General features: G+C 35.4%; 1 long non-coding RNA gene across 1 annotated transcript; it reads right to left on the reverse strand.

The window, feature by feature from the left end:
• Window positions 1-6,725: 6,725 nt before the first annotated feature.
• Window positions 6,726-8,530, reverse strand: LOC147484273 (uncharacterized). The gene is made up of 3 exons (XR_015203510.1): window positions 8,294-8,530; window positions 8,084-8,140; window positions 6,726-6,833 (listed from the first exon to the last, which is right to left on the reverse strand). It is a non-coding gene; the product is annotated as an uncharacterized LOC147484273 (long non-coding RNA).
• Window positions 8,531-18,423: the final 9,893 nt, after the last annotated feature.

An 18,423-nucleotide genomic window follows, 5' to 3' on the forward strand; every position in this document is an offset into this window, starting at 1 on the left:
TGTGCAAAACATGGGTGAGATATTGAAGATAGAAAGAATTGTTGAATCAAAGAAAAATGCAAGTCCATTTTTGTGTGTTAAGTGTTGAAATATGAAAGGAAGCATTGTCACCAAATTCGGCGTTTTTTTTTCAAAAAAACGCGTTTAAACAGTTAAATTGGTAAGACGTCTTGTATTAGTTTAAAACTTAGGTTTTTCAAAATATCGCATTTTAAATTTAAAAAACGTTTAAAACCCGAGATTTTGAAAATCTCCCGTTTAAAACTTTATTATTATTTTATTATTTATCTTTTATCTAAAAGAAAATGGGAGAAGAAAAAGGGGTGGTTTTGGAGTTTACCTTTTCGAAGAGTAGGCGTTAGATTGATTTATTGAGACAGTTCTATTTTGCTTTAAACTATTAATACTTGGAAATTTTAAAGTTATTCACTTATTTATAGTACTTGATTATGTTATTATGGTTGGTAATTAGTAGTATCTTATTTAGGGTTGTGTTTTGGTACTGAATCTAAAACTTATAGTATTTGGATAAGTAATTGATAATTTGATACTTTCATGTATTTGAATTTTATTTCATTTGTATTATTATTATTTTTATTTTCTGTGCTTATTCTTTTTTCCACTCTTATAAAAAAAAATCAAACTTTTTATCTATCGTATTCTTTATCATCAGTTTTTACCGTTTCTTTTACGTATTATATGTTTTAAACCCGTTTTTTCACCCTTTGTTTTTTTTATTTTTCCGAGACGTTCCGTTTAAAACACGAACTAAGCTTTTTTCAAGTACACCGTTTTAAACCCGTACCGTACTTGGTGACAATGGAAGGAAGTAGCCCACTTTTAGCTTACTAGGTGTTTGACAAACTATGCAATGAGACAGATGGGCCTATAAATTCAAAACCAACACTTGGAGGATTTTTGGGGAATCTAAAATTTGAGAGAAGTTGTGTATCTCAAAATTAATGAAGAAATATTAACTTATTGTTTGTTCAATTATGGGTGGCTAATTCCCTTGTTGGAATTACTAATTTGAGATATAGCTAATTTGGTTAATGTCAGAGTTGGAAGTTAATTAATTAGAAAGAGGTGTGATTAGTGATAAGCACCCAAAACTGTATTATAAAACCCCGTAGAGATATAGCATGTTGGTTAATTATGTGGTTAATAATCATGAAATAATTGTATTTTCGTGCTTTTACAGGTTTTCGCACTCTACGTAAAAATAATGACAAAATCAGTATTTAAACATGGAATAGTGTGTATGCATGAAGTATTCTGATTTATCCAATGAAGCCTGACTAAAGCCCGGGGACTCAAACAGGACATTTTAAGGTCAGAACAGGATTAGCGTGCCAACAAGCATCAAACTTCCGACACTCACAACTTCTGAATCTGGACTCCAAATTCGGCAAGTGAACCATCAGAATGATCAGTGCGACGAGCTCTATCCAATGCCAAATTTTGCAGAAAATCAACTGTCAAACCCGCCACTGGTCAATGTATGTGGGCCCACTATACGGGCCCACAAGAATTGGCTCTCAATTATTGATCAAGCCAAGCTCAAGTCAAGTTCTCATTATGTGCATAAGCCAAGCTCTCAAATCAAGTTTCATTATTGATCTAGTTTCATTATTGATAGTAGTTCAATGCAGTTGCATCATGTTTTCAATATCTCGTTAATTATTTTTTGAGGTTATTTAAATGCATTTCCATCTAGTTTCTAATTTTCCGTTAAATATTCTCTGAGATTAGTTCGATGCAATTGCATCTAGTTTCTGATTTCTTGTTAATCATTATTTGATGTTAGTTCCATTCAATTGCTCCCGGTTTTCGAGTTTCTGTTAATTATAATTTTTTTAGGTTAGTTCAATGCATTTAGATGCAGTTTCTGATTTCTAGGTAATTATTCTTTGAGGTTAGTTCGATGCATTTGCATCTAGTTTCTAATTTCCTGGTAATTGTTCTTTAAGGTTAGTTCCATTAATTTGCATCAACTTTTAGATTTCCCGTTAATTATTCTTTGAGATTAATTCAATACAGTTGCACCCAGTTTCCGATTTCCCATTAATTATTATTTGAGGTGAGTTCAATGCATTTGCATACAGTTACTGATTTCCCGTTAATAATTCTTTAATGTTAGTTCAATGTATTTGCTTCCAATTTCTGATTTCCCATCAATTATTCTTTGAGGTTTGTTCAACGGCAGGTGCAACCAGTTTCCGATTTCCCGCTAATTATTATTTTTTAATTTTAGTTCAATGCATTTGCATCCAGTTTTCGATTTTCAATTAATTATCCCATACCAATTCAACTTTTATTAATTCTTCTGTTGTGTCTATGCAACTATGACCTAAAAAATAATTATACATGATTCACTATGTGAGATCATTAAAGATTATCTGATTTTCAGTTAACTATTATTTGAGGTTAGTCCAATGAATTTGCACAAAACAACAATTGGCATGTACACAATTGCAATAGTTCTATAGATAGTAGCAACCTATAACCAATGGTACTATGGAAAGACCTGAAAGCAATTCAAGCTCTGTACGCACAAAAATGTGTACCTAGGTCTATGCAATTGATTTTAGAGTCGCCACTAACTTTATTAAGGAAAAGTTGAGTAAAACCTATGTGAAATACTAGCCCTTGAGACTAGATGATTATTGGGTTCGGGAGTCAAGGTACGATATGGGAAGTTGTTAGGCACCCACATTCGCCTGGTAAAAACCAACCTTACTTTTATCGAGGTGTAAAGTTTTGAGATAGGAAAACGAAGAAAGCTTGAAAATTAATTTACCAAGTTGGATGATCTTCACTAAATTATTTAAAGACTAATAACTATATGCTATAATAAAACTAAAAAAATAACCTAATATGCAATGCTAAATGAAATAAAAGAGAAAAGAAAGATGTCACCTTGTTTGGAATGTTGCCTCATACTTGATTGTAGATTGATTAATTGATTGTTAATATTGATTGATTGTTGATGAATGATGATGATAAACTTGATATGGAATTGACAATTGTGATTTTTGGATTGAAACAGGTGATTTGAGAAAAAAACAACTTTTGGTGAAAAAAAACTTTTACTCAAGATCGAAAGAGGGGAAAAGGAGACTAAAGACGAAGAACACGAAGAACCTCATTAGAAAAACCTCTAAGTCGAAATTTTACCTTCAACTCCATATTAAACTAAAGAAATTCTACTCTAGAATGATGAACTAGAAAAGAAAACTACTAGGCTATTAGTTATGAATAACTAGTTCCAGATTATTAACTCCGAAATACTAGCTCCAGATGATTTTTTGTGGGTGAATGAGACCCATATTTATAGATTTTGGGTGTGGATTCAAATATGGTAATGAGTTTGATCCAATGGCTGAGTATTGATTAAGAAAAATTCAGTGGCTTGATCTCTTTCTAGTTGCACCTCCTAAATCTGGCCCTTGATTCAAGAGGTGGGATAAGGGGTGTGATCCTGGCCCTTGGTTTTTGGATCTTTTAGATGGATTAGGGCAAAAAATCAAACCCTACACGTCCTCAATGAGCCCACAATCCAGAGTTTCCAAACTTGGCTCCAAAATGGCATATTCTTTAGAATATTCTTGATTTTAGGGATCAAATCAAATCAAACAATAAAGAAGGTTCTCTAAGTTTTTGGAGAATTGAAAAATGGGCTAGAAACCCTAATGAAAAGGTCCAACTCGAGCTGGATCCACAGCCCACGAGCACATGTCCAAAATCCTCAAAAAGGCCCATTTTGACCATATTTTCAATGCTGCAAATTCCCTTTGACCAAGTCAAAATTAGGCAAACTCTTCTTCATAAAAGTTGTTCATGAATCCATTAGGAAGGCCCATGAACTCTTAAAAATACCCTTGGGTCGAAATCTTACTCCAATAATATATTGCATTAAACAGCGCGCACAACGGGCTGAAACAGGATATGGCAAGATTAGGGTTTCTGAAATCCAAAAGGAACCTAGGCAAGCTTGTATTCATTTCAAAGGATTTTTCAAGGGGAATTCAAATATGAAATAATCTCATCCAAAGAAAGAGTGGAAAAATGAGATTTTGGCTCCAAATGGTTACAGGTGCATTTTGGTCATTTTTAGCTCAAAACTTTGAAAGCAACGAAACTTCAGCCATAGCTAAAACATGATGAGGAGAGTCTAAAGACGCTAAAAGAAGATGAAAAGAAAGAAGTTTGATTTAGAAATGAAGACTCTATAAAACAAATCACCTTATATGATCAAATTTAATTCAAGGCAAAATCGTGAACGAATTATGCCTGGGGTGCAAAAATAGGGTGTCTACAAGCTCCAAACCCCAGCAGCTCGATATAAATGGCTCAATTTCACAAACTTTTTTCCCATTACCAAAGGATCCTAAACCAATAGGTTCTTTCCACACTTTGGAATTTTTTATTCTCAAAGTGACTTGCATATACATATATTTCAAAATAGAATGGCTTGCATTCTTAATTCACCTCATTAATTGACATCTGAAAATCAATTTCTAACTATAGAATACGTAAATCCACATAGCTTCTGAAATAATTTGATCTAAGAATATAAGAATCAAAATATAAACAATACCTACCATGATTCTGAAATGGGAGACGACTGAGTAGCTAAAAGAATGGCACGTGTTACACTTGCATTAATTGTTGTTTACATACAGACTGATAGCGATAAATTAATAGATAGAGCAAAACTTTCTGAACTGAAATGAAAATCTATGAATTGACAAAACTTTTTCTTCTTATTCATCAGAAAGAAATATCAAAACACTATTACATACTCGTATAGTCAAAGTAGAATATGAGTTGGAGCTTAGAAGCCTAAATCCATATCACATAATATTAGTATAGTTAATAAAAGTAGTGTCGGTTTAGATCTTGTCGCTGACTCGACTTTTGACAAACTGTATTGCCTATACACTCCCGTGAGCTTCCTCGTATCTACCTTCTAATGGGAATGTAGAAACTTAGCATAAAATACTTAATGATGTTGCCAAGATGGTCGAGGCCATGCACTTCCAAGAAATGAATCCATCTAGACTTCTAGTAGCATTAGATCCAAGGAACAAATCAGTAGCAATAGCAGTTGATGTACACCTGCAGTCAGTATAGACAATTGTGATACTGAAGAAAATAAATAAAAGAAAAAACAATAGTAGGTGAATATGGGTATTTGTATGCAAACACTATAGAAGTATGAAACCGCACTACATAATAGCGTAAAAAAAGTAACCAACAGTAGATAAGCAAGCTAGTAAATAATGTATTAGGCATGCATATATATATATATATGTGTGTGTGTGTGTGTGTGTGTGTGTGTGTGATGGTATACTATATTCATTAACGGTCTTGAACGGTCTGATGACGAAAATATTAAGGAATCCGTGATAATCAACACCAACAGCAACTCAAAAAGGGAGACATTAAATAAAATAGAAATAGGAAATGGAGGATTGTAGTAGTGATTGTTAAAAAGGAAAACAACATTTATAAAATTGATTGCAATATAACTAAGATAGGGTGGTAGTGGTGTTTATGTCATTTAACTGAGACAGGACTATAGGTTTGCTATTGTATCTTTCATACCTAGAGCCACTAATAACATCTTTTAGCTAAATGAAAAAACAACTTTTTGATCTGTTGTAAAAGCAAGTGTTTGGAAAACAATGTTACATCACAGGATCTATGTAGCAACAACATAAAAATTGCAATAAAACATATATATCCATACTTGTTTCCCCATGCCCTAAAGAAACATTGAATAGTACCTTTCATATATAGTTAGGAGTGCTGCAGCATTCACACCTATATGCCAAATGAAGTGTATCTCCTTGCAGCACTTTGTCTACGTGAATATTAATAATTCTATTCCAAACATTGCTAATGAAGACTGTTCCAAAACCTCTAACTATAGACACACACTCAGAGGCATGGCTGAGTTTAAGAGGTTTTTAAAAATATGATGTTTCTCCCTTGAGATTCAAACAACTTTTCTACCTTCACCATGTTTGCATTTTTTTTTGTAAATTTGTCCATTGCAACCTATCATATAATCGCATATAAGTTAACCAAATTAAAAAGGGGGAAATGAGCAGTATATAGAGAGGGAAAGGAACTTATAGTCTTAAACACCTAACCTTGAAAGGCTCATTGTCTTGAAACTGATACCATGAATGAATTTGAGCCAAACTGGAAATCCACACTGCTTTTAAGAGAATACGTATCTCACAATTTAAGCCAAGGACCTAAGACAAATAAACTTGTAAATGACTCATATATCACAATCTCACAATGGAAGCTTCCTTTTCTAGTTTGTTCTCATATGAGAACACAATGTTGTAACCCAAGTTTTTGGCCTATATCAAACACTATTAAACACTTACATGATACTCACATATTACCTTTAAGCATTTACTAATCTACATAATCCATTTAAATCAAGAAGTCAAAAATGAAAAACAATCTAGACTTACTAAACTAACCCATTTCCTCTTTGCTTTCTACATCCATCAAAGCAAAACATAATCTAACTCTTCAATGCAATATCCAAAATAAACTAAATCGAACCAAAAACCAAATTACCTTTCTTTTTTCACACAATTTATGCCTCACTACTTGCCCCAACGTCAGCTACAAACAAAAAACAATCATCAAATAAATCCAGTTATAAAAATAAACCATTCAAAACTACTTTAACGGGCTGAAAAAGAAACAACAAGCCAGCAGTTATCTTATGAGAAATAGGAACATTAAAACTCGGTTGCTTGCATCTAGTTTTTAGTTTGTGGGTCTCCTGATTTGAGCATAACCTGAGATCATAAAATAGTTAAAAGAAATCTTCAAAAAAGCAATAGAAACATTGTACAACTGAATAAGACACAAAAATGAGAGAAAACATTGTTTGGAGAGGAGTGTAAAACACAAAAAGTTGTCTCAAGTAAGGTGTTACGAACAAAAAGCCATATAAAGTCAACCATTACAATGGGGCTCAAGATACATCTCTGCCACACCATGGGTTATTAGTCTATGTTCAAATCTCCTGATCCCAATATGAGGCATAGATAAGGGTCCCAAATCTTTTTTAAGTGATTGATAACCTATTGCAAGTCACTACACAATACAGACATAAGTATTTAGCCCAACCTTGACATTTGTGGGATCACGCACACTTGGAAATCAACAAAGACTTGACTCAAGCAAATATAATACACTACAACCATAGGCAGAACAGGACCATGCATCAGTTCTTAAAAGTAACTGAAACAAACAATCTCAAAAAGTAGTTAAACTAATCAACTAATGTGTGGGCAAGTCCAATTGAGGGTCAAATATTCGCTGATCATAAAGTCCAAGGGTGAGTAGTGACCTCAATTTAAAGGTGTAGAACATGGAGTAACTCAAGGATAAAAATAACTACAAAATAAGCAAATAAATAGGTACGTACTTGACCTTCTAGAGTGGAGTGACAACATTTTTTTTTAGTGACAAAAATAAGATTAGTAAAGGGACAAAATATAAGCGAGTAATGTAAACTCTGAAGGACTTGTTTTTAAAAAAATATAAAAATGACAGGGAAAAAGAGGATTAATATTAATAATTAATAAAAGAAAAAAATGGTGTCGTGCATGTGAAAAAAATTGTTGTAATACCTTAAGGATGAAAGGCAAGTAAATATGCATACGCGCAGGGTTGGATCAACCCAAGGCGAGGCCTTAGGCGGAAGCTCTAACTTGAGGCCTTTTTCAAACAAATATTTTAATAGAGGTCACGTAATGTAGAAAAACCAATACTACCTGAACTAAATCAGATTATGTAATTAGAGCATGTCGAATGATGTATGCAACAATATGATTGTCTAGAGTAGTTATGAGGTAAGTCGGATATAAGCTAGAGGTCTTCCTTTTCTTTTGTTCCAGTGGATACAGAACTAAATCAACACAATGGGTAGTTTTAGAAGGCCACCAATTAAGTAGTAATGCATATGAGAGTTATAAGAAGGTCATTCCTTCATTTCCAATTCAAAATAAACTGGCATCAAATGAGTCACATAAATTCTTACCTCCTTTGTGAGTGTTATTGTTGTCTCCATGTTGAATCCATCATTCACTCACAGCAGCTGCTAAACAAAACCATAAGCTTAGTAAATAGTGGTAAAAAGGAATTACGGTTCGGTAAACCATATAAATATCAAAATCACACATAATCAATTGTCAATGTAATGTGAAACTTACGAAAAATAAACTAAGACTAAATATTCAAAATGTCTCACCAACTTTGAGTAATGTGAAACTTAGATATTGTCTACTTGTCGGATCAATAAGCCAAATACTCCATTCAATCTCTTTTTGCAGGATCTAAATGCCTCTGAACTATGTAGAAGAACTGTAAGCATCACTATTATAGTTGGAAAAAACATTTATTGTTAACTCTAACAGAACTCCATTGCATGAACTTCCGATTCTTAACAATGTATAGTATCAACTTTAGTAGAAATAATAAATCACTGACTTTTGAGAATCGGTATAGGGCATTTCTCAACCTTTTGTAGCAACATCGCGCGTTGTAAACTTTTAAGCAATTCATATTTCATAATATTGCCCATTGCTTACTTTCCGGTTTTGGAATCATGTCTGCACCCACTTAAATATATGAGTTTTATGATAGTGCGTGGCAAAATGTCAAACTATGAATACATCCATTTTTTCTGTTAAAACAAAAGTTTTGGTAGGTTGTTACCTATTTCCTAATAATTGCTCATCGGTAAAAGGTGTAAGAACTAAGAAGGACAATATATCCTCATTCATTTAACACACTTTCTTAACCAATTTCTAGCATTATATACTCAATTATACATAATTCCAGACCCATTATATATAGCAAATGAAATGAAAGAAGTTCAAGAGTTAGAAAGGAAAAGGCAAATCCTTAGGGTAAACAATGATATCAAATTATAAAACGCCGTTTTGTATGATGTACTACTTCACATGTTTTCCATTTCAAGCTGCTGGAAATTTCCCTGTGAGGTTAGCTTCCTACCTAAAATTTCAAATAAGCAAGAACTCCAGGGATAAAAAAACTTATTGTATTTTATTCTAATGCTTGAAAAATTAAGTGTAATTCTAAGGCTAAAGGCACTGTGGTTAGTGATATTTCAAAGCTCAATTTGCACTTTGTCTTTTTAACCTTCCTCGACGTTCATACAATTTCCATTATCCGCTCTATAGACTTTCCCATGGCATCAAGATTAATTACAATATATATCAAGCCAACAACAAAATTCACAGCACACAAACTGAAACCAAACAAATAATATAGATAGTCGTCCATCTAAATGAGGTAGTGAATTCATCAAAAAATAAATAAATGAGGTAATGATAGAGAAGTAATGATGGTTTCTGATAAGAGCCCAAAACTGTAGTTTTGACCCCTTAACAATAATACTTTTAGACCAATTATGCGAGTAATAAATAAAAGTTAATGTTGATTACGTTTTTTTATATATTTCAAGTATTGGAGTCAATTATGTGCAGAAATGTATCACTTTTGCGAGATAAAGGAGCAAGGGTTGGTTGCAAAGAAGTTCTATGATTAAATGCCAAGATTCAAGTAGAAAAAACCTTTTTAAATCCCGGTCAAAGAAGAAAAGTCAAAGTCAACGCAAGCAGAAACAACGCATAAAAGTCAGCAGAACTTTCCGAAGGCCGTATCTTTGGACTCAGACCTCGGAATTGGGCCTACCTTACGTCAAAACGACCGGCTCGGAAAGAGCTTTCCAATGGTCCAAGCATTGACCCAATCAGAGGAGTAGAAGTGGACAATAAGGCTGCTGAAGTCAAATCCAACTGAAAAGGCCTCTGTGGACTGAAGAAATTGGGTTTTGGGCTCGATTTTCCGGCCCAAAACATGGCTCCAGTCCCATGCACGAAATTAGGGATCTCTTTCTCTTCTTGAAAAGAGGAAAGGAGGTAGACTCATTAACTAGACCTAGATTAGAAAATAAATTAGTTTAGACTCCATTAATTAGTTTTATTACCTTGTTTTGAATTCAGTTTTCAATCAGTATTGTTATTATTCATTAGATCAATAAAGTTAGTTAGCTATTGATAATTCTAGTTTCATTTCATTAAATCATTTTAGCTTCAATTCATAGATTTAGTTAATAATCATTACTAGTTTCAATTTAATCTTTCATGATTAGACTTTCATTTTAAATCAAATAAGTAAATTTATATTCTTTATTCATGTCTTGTTATTGTTTATATATAAATGATAGTTTAATGATTCAAGGCTAAAACCTCCATTAGAGGGGTTTGAAGAAGCCTTGATGAAACTTGATTGTTGTTAGCGTAGAATAGTTCGTAATATTCTATTTCATTCTAAAAAGTAATTATTTCACCATGAGAATGAGTTTGATTGCTTCACATGCTAGTTGTTAGTTGGTAGAGATTGCCATGAATAATTAGGGATTAGAAACACCCAATTGTTATGCGAAAGCATTTCAATTCGGATTACGATGAATCTTCGTTAGTTAATTAAGTCGAGTTAAGGTGGAATCAAATCACCGTAATTCTTTATCTATATTCGAACCTTAGTATTTGAATTGCCATCTTAGTATTTAGAACATTTCGATTACGTTATTTCCATCGTTATTAGCATAATTACATAATCCGTACTCTCATTGACTTTGATAGAACTGATAATCTTAGTTAACGTGAATTCTAAAAACTAGGAGTGGAACGAACTTTCTATTCCAACTATATTGCAATAACATCGAGAGTAGAAAACTTTGATAATATAATAGGAATAGGTTTTAGTTTTACTTGCGTTCGAGTTTCATCACTCATTTCGTAGGTAGAACTATTATTTTACCTTTTATCAAATGGAGCCGCTGCCATCTTAGTTCTGTTTAGAATTGTTTTCATTAGTATTGTTAGTCTTCCCAAAGTCCCATTAAACCCACCCACCCTTGTTTGGTTATAACTGTGATTGTTTGGTTCAGAAAAAAAAATTTCCAAGAACAAGCCCGAGAGTGCCTGTGCCCATACAAGGCTAATTCTGAGCGCCACATGCGCTGAAGTGCTTGGAGCTCGAGTTGAACCTGAGCGCAACCCACGCCTATACAAGGCTAATTTCGAGCGCCACCGCTACGCCTGAGCTCGAGTTGGACTTGAAGAACCTGCGCCTACCTTCTAGCTATTCTATTCGACCGCCGCCACTTTTCGGCGACCCGATTTTCACTGGTTAGTACAAACTTCCATTACTTCAAATTATTCAGTGTTTCTAACTTGTTACACACACTTAGCTCGCGTATACAAGACGTTATTCATAAGCGAAGCAAGGAGGCATTCAGGTACTTCTTTCTTCCACTCCTCGCATCTCCTGTTAGAGGTTTATACTAGCATATTATGATTGTTTTGACGGTTGTCGTGTTTAGTTAAGATTGGTCTTAGCCTTGCATGAGATTAAGGTCAGGTTGAAGAAAAATGCCTAACGTAATCAAACGTCAACGTCAACAAATATGCCTATCTAGTATATCACTCACTACACCTCTAGCTAGTATATCACACACTACACGTGATATAATGGTTGAACAAAGAGTCTCCTCTCTCTGACTTTTACAAAGCCTTGAACGATAGCCCAAAATCTTGCATCGTTCTTGCAGACCCAGTGGGGGATTTCCGAATCCCCCCAAATATATTTAATTTGTTACCCATTTTTCATGGCTTAGACCATGAAAAACCTTATCAGCACATGCGTAGGATTGAACAAGTCCTTACCACATTCCATCATCCTACGGTTGGTGCTGAACAAATTAAACTGAGGGTGTTTCCTTTCACCCTAGCCGACAAGGCGGCGTCTTGGTTAACTGCCCAAGTGCCTAATTCTGTGGACTCATGGGCCAAACTTGTTCAACTATTTATGGAACATTTTTACCTACCACTGAAGACAGATGAAATGCTTTCCAAGATTCATTTTTTTCGATAGAATCCTCAGGAATCCTTTTCAGAGGCTTGGAATCGTTTCACTGACCTTCTTATAGAGTGTCCACATCATAACCTTGCGAAAACACGTTAGTTCGTGCCTTTTTTAAGGGATTGTTACACCAACATAAAGAGGTCCTTAACATAATGAATGGGGGTAGTTTCCTCAGTAAAGGAGCCTCAGAGGCTTATAAATTTTTAGAAGATCAAACAAAGCGTAATAATAACTGGGGGGTAGTGACGATATCTCCCGCTCCGCTAGTTCTTCTTCAACAGCTAAAGGTCACGGGTATGTTTGAGATTAAACTCGATCCTGAGCTTAAAACTTTAATCAAATCTCTAACTAAAAAGGTAGAAGCTATTTCTGTTCAACAAAAGCCTATTCCCGTCATGAATGTCAACTCTAATCCATGTAATTTCTGTTTGAGTCCTGAGCATCCCGACTCCTATTGTCCTCTCGCATATGAACAACAAACATCACAACAAGATAATGTTTGCTCTATTAATAGCTATCCTATTCCTAACGCCCCTTGGAGACAACATCCCAACTTTAGTTGGAGAAATAATCAACAAGTTACACCTTTAGGGTATAATAATCAAAATGTAAGGCCAACAAACAATTACAACCAAGCTCCACCACGACAAGGACAAGGACAAAGACAAGGTCAGGGTAATTATAATTAATATACAATAATAATTATAATGCTAATAGAGGTATCGTTCCGGTTAATAATAACTATCACAACCCACCTGTTAATAATCAACGTGACATGGTTCCTGTCACGCAACCTATAACAAACACTCCTCCACAACCGGATCATTTTGACACCTTTATGCAATCCCAGCAACAGATTTTACAAGCCATCCAACTTTCCTTACAGCAGTTAGCACAAGAGAAAGTACAACCAAAAGGTGTGTTTCCAGGTCAAGCGATACCTAATCCTAAAACAACAAACACAGCCTTTGAGTTAAACGGTAATACTAGTAAGGACAATGCAAGCGTAGGTGAGCTAAATGCCATCACCACTCTCCGTTCTGGTAGAGTGGTTGATAACGCCGTAACTATGCCTATAGTTACCCCACCAGTAGTCCCTACACCGGATATTGAACTAGATACCGAAATAGAAATTGAAGATCCTACCCCTGTAGAGGTACCAGTTAAACCACAACCTAAGAAATAGAAAGCCACGGTTAGACATCCTGTTGATCCATACGATAAATATAGAGAGAAACCACCTTTTCTCCAGAGATTAGCAATGTCAAACAAGGATACGAATTTCAATGAGATTTGGGAAGTTTTCAAAAATCTAACGATAAACCTACCCTTTCTTGAAGCAATTAAAAGTTACCTCACCATGCTAAGTTTCTTAAAGAGTTGTGCACTACTAGGCGTAAGACAAATATTCCTAAAGACTCCTTTTTAACTAAACAATTTCCAAATTTATCATAACATAATGGAATCGTTAAGTACAAGGACCCTGGTCGTCCTACTGTACAATGCACCTTAGGAGATTCCCACACGATGACAACTTTATTAGACCTGGGGGAGAGTGTTAACTTACTCCCGTATTATCTATACAAACAAATAGGTTTACAAGAGATGCAACCTACTAAAATGACGTTGCAATTAGCGAATCGATCTATTAAGTATCCTAAGGGTGTGGTTGAAAATGTGCTTGTTAAGGTTCAAGATTTCTACTATCCTGCTGATTTTGTTATCCTTGATACAGAAGTCGCTAACGACTCTATTCCGATCATCTTAGGGCGTCCCTTCTTGGCGACTGCCAACGCGCTTATAAATTGCCGCGATGGTTCGATGTCCTTGTCTTTTGGCCATCTTTCTGTTGAGGTAAATGTTTTTAAAATGATGAAACAGTTGCCAGATTCATTTGTAGATGGGGAGGTTAGCATGATCGAGAGCTTAGCTCAAGACTATTTTAATAACACGTTTCTAGAAAACCAGATACATAAATTCCTTTCTTTTGGAAGTTCAGATTTTGCCGATGACTCCTACTTAGAGGAAGTCAACACCATCTTCGAGTCTACACCTACTTTAGACCCTTCTGTTGCTCCATCTACTGAATTTGAAGACCTGCTACCTAAACAAGTCTTCATTACTCAAGATGAGGACCCTCCAGAAGCATTTATCGACATTCCTTCCACCCCGGTGCTTAAACCTCTTCCTTCTGAGTTAAAGTATATTCAACTTGATCCAGATAGTTGTCATCCGGTAATTATATCTTCTCTATTATTTGAAGAGGAAGTGACACTTTTGATTAGGGTGATTAGGGAACATCGTTCTGCGATTGGTTGGTCCCTAGACGACATTAAGGGAATTGGACCCTAATGTTTGCACTCATCATATACATCTGGAGGATAATGCAAAGACTTCTCGCGAACCTCAATGTTACTTGAACCCTACCATGAAAGAGGTGGTTAGGGAAGAAGTCTTATGGTTACTCGATGCGGGTATCATATACCCAATCTCCGATAGTGAATGGGTAAGTCCCATTCATGTAGTTCCTAAAAAATCAGGGATTACCATGGTATGTAATGCTAAGGGTGAATATGTTTACACGCATGGTCCTATGAAATGGAGGATCTGTATCGATTACAGACATTTAAATGCCATAACACGAAAGGATCATTTTCTTTTACCCTTTATAGATCATATGCTTTTAATTGCTTTTTGGATGGCTACTCTGGCTATTTTCAAATTATTATTGATATTGATGACCAAGAAAAGACTACTTTCACATGTCCTTTTGGAACATATGCCTATAAGCGAATGCCTTTTGGCCTTTGTAACGCTCCTGGTACCTTCTAGCAGTGTATGCTTCATATATTTAGTGACATGGTAGAATGCTTCATGGAAGTTTTCATGGATAATTTTTCTATCTATGGAGACTCTTTCACTGACTGCCTGTCTAACCTGTCTAAGGTTTTAACACGGTGTGAAGAGAAGAGTCTGGTTTTAAATTGGGAAAAATGTCATTTCATGGTGAAAAAGGGAATAGTGCTAGGGCACATTGTATCTAGTGATGTCATCAAAGTAGATAAGGCCAAACTAGATAAGATAGTGTCTCTACCTATACCGCAGACTGTCCGTGATATTAGAGCCTTTCTAGGCCATGCAGGTTTTTATAAGCGTTTTATCAAAAAAAATTCAAAAATAGCTAGGCCTTTTAACTAATTTGCTTTTAAAGGATGCCATTTTTTATTTTAATTTTATCTGTTAACAGGCTTTTGAAACTTTAAAAGCCGCCTTAACCTCTGCACCCATTATACAGCCTCCCGATTGCTCTAAACCTTTCAAACTCATGTGTGATGCTAGTGATTATGTTGTTGGTGCTGTCTTGGGACAGAAACTAGATAATAAGTACACTGTTATTTATTATGCTAGTAAAACTCTAAACGATGCTCAAAGAAATTATACAACTACGGAAAAAGAATTCTTAGGTGTCGTTTATGCTTTAGATAAGTTTCATCCTTATTTGGTTGGTTATAAGACTTTAGTTTATATGGACCATGCAGCCCTTAGGTACCTTCTCGCAAAGAAGAATGCTAAGCAGAGATTAATCTGATGGATTCTTCTCCTGCAAGAGTTCACATTAGAAATAAAAGACAAAAGAGGGGTCGAAAATGTAGTTGTTGACCACTTATCTAGACTAACAAATGACGATAATAGTGATTTTGAGTCCATATCGGACTCTTTTCCTGATGAGCATCTGTATGCTATTTTTTCTGCACGATGGCATGCTGACATTGTCAATTATTTAGCGTCGGATATTCTTCCTGGTTTTTGGTCAAGAGATGAACGTAAGAAGTTCTTGGCCAGAGTTAAGCTACATTACTGGGATGAGCCCTACCTTTTTAAGTATTGTGCGGATCAGATTATTAGTCGTTGTATTCCCCAGTGGGAATATAATGAGGTTCTATCTTTCTGCCATGAAAAAGAGTGTGGTGGCCATTTTAGTGGTATGAAAACAGCTGCTGAAATTCTTCATTGTGGGTTTTATTGGCCTACCCTTTTTAAAGATGCCCAAGTGCATTGCAAGACGTGTGTTCGTTGCCAACAACTTGGGCGAATCACAAAACGTAATATGATGTCATTAAATCCCATCATGGTGGTAGAAATTTTTGACGTATGGGACATTGATTTCATGGGTCCTTTTCCTGTTTTCTACGGTTTTATATATATTCTAGTTGCCGTGGACTACATGTCTAAATGGATAGAGGCCATGGCTTGCCGTAGCAATAACCATAAGACAGTTGTGTTTTTTGTTAAGGAATACATTTTCTGTCAGTTTGGCATTCCTAAAGCCATCATTAGTGATGGTGGAACATATTTTTGCAACAGAGTTGTTGCGTCTCTCGTAAAAAAAGTATGGAGTTACACATAAGGTAGCAACTCCTTATCATCCACAAATTAGCGGACAAGTAGAAGTTTCTAATAGGGAAATCAAAAAAAAAAATCCTAGAAACAACTGTAAATCCAGATATGAAAGATTCGTCTAAGCGTCTAACTAATGCCTTATGGGCGTATATGACTGCTTTTAAAACTCCTATAGGTATGTCTCCCTTTAGACTTGTATTTGGGAAACCTTGTCATTTGCCCGTTGAATTGGAGCACCGTGCAATGTGGGCTATAAAAAGCCTTAACTTCAATTTTGATGAGGCGGGTGTCAAGCGCAAGTTGCAATTAAATGAGCTTGATGAAATCCGTAGCGATTCTTATGATCTCGCGAAGGATTATAAAGCTAACATAAAACGTGTTCATGATAAGAAAATCTTGCTCAAAGAGTTTGTGGTAGGTTAAAAGGTTTTACTTTACAACTCCTGTCTACATATTTTCTGGTTATTGAAGTCACCCCTTACGGGGCAATCACCTTGGTAAATCCCAAGGACAACAGTACCTTTCAAGCCAATGGCCAACGGTTAAAACACTTTCACGAGCTAATGTCCCCTGATGTGGAGGAAGTCCTTTTATAGGACCCTGTATATGAGGACTGACCTTTGTTGCTTGGTGTACTTCCTTTCGCTTCCATATATTGGTAAGTGCACCATTCAGGTAACCGGGCCCTCCCTATGGAGTGTATGGTTGTAAGTACCAAATCCTAAGTCCACATTTAACATAATTCACGTATTCCACTCTTGCATGTTTTCTCGATTTTTGAGTCATGTTCCTCTATGGTGTGAATTATGCATTTATTGCTTTTCGTTTTTCCTTATATTAATCTGTATTTATAAAAAGTAAAAAATATTAAAACCATTCAATAGTAATCTAGGAAATCTCGGGAATCTGACTTTAAAAGACCCACGTTTTAAAAAAAAAAAAATCTAAACTCTGTTGTCTAAAATTTGTTTGGGGGTGGGGTGTCGGTCTTTCCATCCGTGATTGCTAAACTTTCCATTTGTGTTGCTTATGCCGTTTAATCGTATTTTGATTCGGGTTGACATTATCTTTGAATTTATAATTCGTTTGTTCACATAACTTACGTCATTCACGCATTTTGAGGCATTTACCACCTTTTTATATGTCAACCATGGTTAGAATAGAGTGTGGTATGGATCATTGGATTGGAAATTCTCTCCTGATCGTTTTCATATCTTATTCGCAAAAATAAGACCGGTAACGAGTCGAGAATTCCAATTTTAATTTTTGCGCGCATAGTGACAAAATGGGCATTTCCAAATTTGATTGGGCTTGGGCCCAAGTCAATGGTACAACCCAAGAACGCATCGCATTCTTCTTCTTCCTCACTCCATCAGCCACCATTAACGACCAAAACCTTTTTTAAAAAAAAAAAGGAAAAGCCACCACCAATTGTCACCACCACCAATCTCAACCACCTCAAAACAAAACAGATCGCGACTTCACCTTCTCCAATTCTGCCATTAACAAATTTTAAACCCTAACCAAAATAAAATAAAATAAAATAAAATAAAACCTAAATACCACCACGCCAAAAGTTTTAACCCACTCCAAATCGCGAGTCCTACTTTACACCATTATCCAACACCAACTTACCCACCGAAAATACAAAAAAATTATCAAAATATAAAAAAAAAAAATCACAACCACCACCGCCACCACTCCAAGTTTGTGAGTGAATCCCATTCAAACTCGTTCCCGACATTGTCTTCATCCCACAAATCGTCTCCAAACTTCAATGGCTCAAAAACAAAGAATTTTGCCTAAACAAGCTTTTACTGCCGACCGCTTTACACTGTTTTTTTTAGTGACGAGATGATTAAGAGGGATTGGAATAGGTTGTGGTATTCGACAGATGATTTCTACCATTCCTATTTTGTGAAACAATTCTATAAGAAAAGGGAGTTGGAGGGCCAGAAAATTTTTGTGAAGGTGGCTAGGACGAGGAGAGAAGTTTCTAGAGAGTTGTTGGCTGGTATTTTA

Source organism: Coptis chinensis, chromosome 8 (genome assembly GCF_015680905.1).
Source record: "Coptis chinensis isolate HL-2020 chromosome 8, ASM1568090v1, whole genome shotgun sequence".
In the NCBI taxonomy this organism is placed as follows: domain Eukaryota; kingdom Viridiplantae; phylum Streptophyta; class Magnoliopsida; order Ranunculales; family Ranunculaceae; genus Coptis; species Coptis chinensis.